Source organism: Danio rerio, chromosome 7 (genome assembly GCF_052040795.2).
Source record: "Danio rerio strain M-AB ecotype USA chromosome 7, GRCz13ab, whole genome shotgun sequence".
Classification (NCBI taxonomy): domain Eukaryota; kingdom Metazoa; phylum Chordata; class Actinopteri; order Cypriniformes; family Danionidae; genus Danio; species Danio rerio.
In genome coordinates this window covers 44913100-44919099 of record NC_141027.1, presented here as the reverse complement: position 1 = coordinate 44919099, position 6000 = coordinate 44913100, and positions in this window count along the sequence as shown.

Here is a 6000-nt window from a genome sequence, read left to right as displayed (position 1 = left end):
GACTGCCAGTAAACATTCTCATCAATTAGCCTCTTTTTTTTTTTTGCACTGCCACTTGCTCCCGGAGCAGTTTAAAAACATATCTGTAACAGTCGAAGCAGACATAACAAGCAGTCCTGCTGAGGTGTGCGAGTCCGTGTGCTGAGAAACATCTACTCCAAACAGGGAAGCCCATGTGGAGACGAGAGCATATCAAAAGCATCATTTGCTCATTGATATGCCTGGACGAGTGACCCTCTACATGCTCAAACTCGCAATGGAGTCTACTTTAAAAAAAATGTACAACTTACAGTATATTGAAACTAAAATTTATTCTAACAGATATACATGTTTTATATATTTTTTCAGTTGGGGATGAACTACACGAATCAGACACTTTGGTAAGTGTACAGATAAGCTACCCTAATAAAATTACTAAGTAGAAGTACTCCTTTTCAGTCCTTATTGAGTCAGATTACAGACATATGTTATTTTAAATGCTATTAAAACTAGAACTGTCATGATGTGGTGTTTCTATGTGTTGTTTTCCATGTGTTTGTCATGTGATTTCCTATGTGTTGTGTTCCATGTGCGTGTTTAGGTGCGTTCGCCTTCATGCAGCGCTGCGCAGATCGATCGAAATCTGTCTTAAAGCGGTGCATGCTGGTTAGAAATCTTGTCCGGATTGATGCTGCGCCGACGCCACGTGACTGTCACATGTGGCATCAAAGTACCGCGACAGTGCTCCGAGATCAGACGGCAGACTCAGACCGTGGATTCCGAAGAGCGACTGCAGGAGCTCTGATGACGACACCGATATTATACGATTGGCCGAGTTCACCACATGACAACAAACACGTGTGTTTCGGGTTTATAATTGGACAAATTCTGATTCAAAACTTTCAAAACAAACAATTCAATTTTTACACCCTCTCTATCTTGCACACATCTTGCTTATTAAAAGACTACCAATATTTTACTGCAGTAATCATCTTTTGTTAAATAATCTGGTTATAAAGGTTAGCTTGTTTGCACAGGTTTATTTTTTTCACTTTTTTTATACAGACTACTTACTGCATTCTGCTCCATGATCGATTTAAATGATATATTTTAGTGTATGTTTTAGTGAATAACCTAAATATGAACTCAAATAGGTCTTACAGACTTGAAATAAAATAATCATCCTCATAATTGATCCTGCCACCCTATAGCTTTCTTAACAAATTAAATTAAATAACTATTTTATTAAATGATTATAAAATGGTTTTATTATTATAATATAAATATATATTTTATTTCCTGTCTAGCAGTTTAAAGGCTACCTGCTCTTTCTGGGAAACTTCTACATAGCTCACTTATTTTACCTTTTGTTCTTTTCAACACAATCTTTTTGGATTAAAATGCTTTTTTGAAAATGCATTCATTATCCAAAATAATCTCATTTATTAAGACCTCATCAAAACACCTTGTTTTGCTTTTTACATTTGAAATTTTTATATCTATAAATGTACATATAGGCCTATGTTAACCTTTTTTAGCATATTCAATCAAGAAGTATTAGCCTAAATATTGATGTTTAACTCCTAGAATTTATGCTTATTGCTTTGTATTTAATAGACCTGTTCGTTTTTATGTTCATATTAACCCCTCATTTCCTCTTATTTCTCTTATGCATTTGTTATTTGTTATTCATAATTCTCCCTTATTGTTTAAAAAAGAACTATAGTTTGTAGAGACTGTATTCTGTTTTATTTGTAAATGTTTTGTTTTTATAAATAAAAATAACAAAAAAATTATGATGACGCCATGTGATCGGTCATCATGACTGCAGCAACTTTTGAGTCCCGAAGTGTCCAGCTGTCCGTCTTGACGGCTCCATTATCAACTCCGCCCCGCCTGCGCTCGGCTAATCTCGTTGATCACCGGCTGCAGCTGAGCTTCATGTCGAATGCACCTATTGAACGTACGAACGAACTGATAACTGAATGAATTCCTTTGCTTTTGCGGGTGAACTAAACTGTGACAGGAATTTCAGTCTCAGTCAGTCTTTTTTTTTTTTTTTTTTTTTGTGTAAAATGTACATTACACCTTTTGTATAATATTCAAATTTCCCAGTCATTGACACTGTACTTTTTGAGATTTCAAGACCATAGACCAGGGATCACCAAACTTGTCTGTCTTGCAGATTTTAGCGCCAACCCTAATCAAACACACCTGAACAAGATTATCAAGGTCTTGCTGGCATCCTTGAAATACCCTGGCAGGTGTGTTGTGGCAAGTTGGAGCTAAATCCTGCAGGGCACCGGACCTCCAGGAATGAGATTGTGACCCCTGCCTTAGACTGGAAAAAAAAAAAAACGTATATGATGTAACCAATGTGTTCCAAAGAGCGCAATTGAAGCTACAAGTGGGAGTTGCCAACCAGTGCCATTTTGTTCACAAGTCATTTCACCAATCGGGGCTAACTGAAAAAGAGTGTGAGCAGAGCTACAGATGCAGGCATTTTTTTGGGGGGGGGGAGGGGAACACTTAACCAGATAAATTTGTGTTCTGAACACTTGTGCTTGATTGTACACCATATCAATAAAGTGTTTAGCTTTTTAAAAACAGTGTTGTATTACATTGAGCCACTAAACATTGTTCTTATGATGTTTTTATACAGGAGAAAAACACAAATATTTAAAAATCTAGTCTGTGTTAGTAAATGCAAGACTATTAAAGAAATCTAGGCTTTCTGTATGACAACATTTTGGATGACCGTTCTAAGGCTTACAGCTTATCAATCTGTCAGATTATGTAGTGCATTACATGTCTAAAGAAAATTGAACATTTTTCTTATATAAAAATGAAATACAAAACAAGGATATGACATACGGTCGGAGATCAGATGATACAACCACAAAGACAATCATTGACCTCCGCCCTAGGGTGTCCTGGTGCCATGTGCACTGATGGACTAGCTTATGCTCAAACATTGTGTTCGTTATGGACAAACTGTGATTAGCACAGAATTCCAATAACAAAACACCACTCGGGTTCAGATCAGGAAGGCCGTTCCTCCCAATCACGCCTCTCCAGGTACCAATGTCATTACCCACGTGGGCATTGAAGTCCCCCAGTAGAACAATGGAGTCCTCAGTCTGGGCACCTTCCAGCACCCCTCCCAAGGACTCCAAGAAGGCCGGGTACTCTGCACTGGTGTTTGGCCTGTAGGCACATACCACAGTGAGAGACCTATCCCCAACCCGAAGGAGCAGTTTCGTTCACTGGGGAAAATTCTAACACATGGCGGCTAAGTTGGGGAGCTATGAGCAAGCCCACACCAGCCCGCCGCCTCTCGCCATGAGCAACTCCAGAGTAGAAGAAAGTCCAGCCCTTCTCAAGAAGTTGAGTTCCAGAGCCCAAGCTGTGCGTTGAGGTGAGCCCAACTATCTCTAGTCTGTATCGTTCCACCTCCCGCACAAGCTTGGGCTCCTTCCCTCCCAGTAAGGTGACATTCCATATCCCAAGAGCCAGTTTCTGTGCCTGATGATCGGGTTGTCGTGGTCCTAACCTTTGGGCCTGCGGGAGAATGGTCCCATGTCGCTCCTTGGGGCTAGGCCCGGCCGGGTTTTCCCACGGAACCCGGCTACCAGGCTCTCGCATACGCACCCCAACCCCAGGCCTGGCTCCAGGGTGGGGCCCGGCTGCGCCATACCAGGCGACGTCACAGTTCTTGATATTATAGAACACATAAGGGGTTTTTGAACCGCACTTAGTCTGACCTGTCACCTAAGACCTGTTTGCCTTGGGAGACCCTACCAGGTGCATTAGCCCCCGACAACATAGCTCTTAGGATCACTCAGGCACTCAAACCCCTCCACCACGAAAAGGTGGCGGTCCAGGGAGGAGAAATATATCAATTAATAATAAAAAAATAATTATAATGTGTCTCTGGCTCCTAGATTGTTGATAAAACAATTAGCCGCTGCAAAAATCAAAAAAAACTAAACAAAAAAAAACTGAACATTATTTACAAAAATATTACCTTTAGTATTTCTGTTCAGATCTTGCACAGACAGATTGTTTCACTTCAGTGTTTCTTCACAAGCCATGGGTTTAAAAAAAAAGTTAGAAGAGAATAAATGTGATAAAATGATAGAGATGCCTCCAGGAATTATATCAGGAATCCAAGATATCATGGAGTTTTACATTGCCATTATTGCATCATGTCACAAATCCTTTGTCTTCATGTTAGAAGTAGCTCTCGCGTCTGGTGTTGACATACTGTAGACTCTGAGTGTTCCAGATTGCATCAGTAAGACACTGTTCATTTGCTTGCTTCATTTGAATACATATATATTTTAAACAAGATAGTTTCAAAGTAAAAATCTAAAATATATATTTGACTAGATTAGATCTGACAATTTTCACAAAACACAAGTGTCAGTCGCAATATTTTTACCATGTGTCACTACTTATTTGTCTGTTGGCTTGAAATGTACAGAGTGTTTTTTCTTTTCTTTTTTTTAACACAAATGACCCAACATGTAAATTCAGAGTACATCACAGCAGCATCCATATATTATTTTAATAAGCAAACATTGCAACATTGCTACACAACCAGTGGACTCTATCTATCTATCTATCTATCTATCTATCTATCTATCTATCTATCTATCTATCTATCTATCTATCTATCTATCTATCTATCTATCTATCTATCTATCTATCTATCTATCTATCTATCTATCTATCTAATTATCTAATTTATCTATCAGATAATCAGTCAAGTAATTTATCTATAAAAACTTTAATATTCTAGTTTGTTTGACTGATGTAAGTTGAGATTACTGGATAAATAATTTGAATAAACTGAAAAAAAAATGTAGGCTGCAATAAATATACAGTACACTGGTTTTCAAATCTGATATATATATATATATATATATATATATATATATATATATATATATATATATATATATATATATATATATATATATATATATATATATGTGTGATATTCCCATAACAGCACTCGTACAACCTCTTCACTCTTGTATATCACTCCGCCCACATAGTGGCAGGAGATCAATAAACTCACTACAATATTGCAGCTGTTGGACAACATAATGTACTTTTTGGGGCGAGAATGTTGTTCTTGTTGCAACTCTGCAGTTTATTTATAAGGATAGGGCCTGTTTTAAATGTATATAATTTTTAGGATACAGCACATTGACATCCATCAGCCTGTCATACTGAGCAGAGCAAAGGTGGTTGATGTTGTCCATCCACAAGATGGCGACAGAGACTGTATAATAGGATCTTAGAGGAAAAAAAAAATCTACAAAAACTACAGCTTATCAAATCGTTAAAAAAACTGGTAAGTGACAAGTCAATCTCTCTCTCTTTGGTATGCTGTAGTGCTGTATTTATATCATATCATTGTAGAGTATTGAGTGTGAGATGGGACTTGCATATCAGGAATGTATGTATTTTGTGTGGCCACTCATTGTATAATCCCAAGTTACTTTTTGGTTGGTTTGGTTGGTTGCAACAGATAAACCCTGGGAAATGTCTGTAGATTGATGGCATTTCATGCCGTTCTGCCTTATCTTAAAATGTGAGCAAAATCACCTGTTTTGTCATCAGTTTAGATAATATGCTAGAGAATCATACATAGCTAGAATTTTAGCTCAATATAGAATTTTAACTAGAATACTAGCTCTAAAATAATGGTGTGTAAATTAGTAACAGTTTCTGTTGTTCTGACATCAGCTGCAGATGTGAAATGAGTGGCGGAAGAAAGTAGTTCCTGATACACAAAGTTCCTACAACACAGGTTTGTTTTTCTTTTTTATATACACCTGTACACTGTTATGCCATCGAACTCGAACAATGCACTCCTCACAATTTTTTCGATATACAGCCATATTGTACTGCTACTCATGTGATATTGCATATATATATATATATATATATATATATATATATATATATATATATACACACACACACACACACACACACACACACACA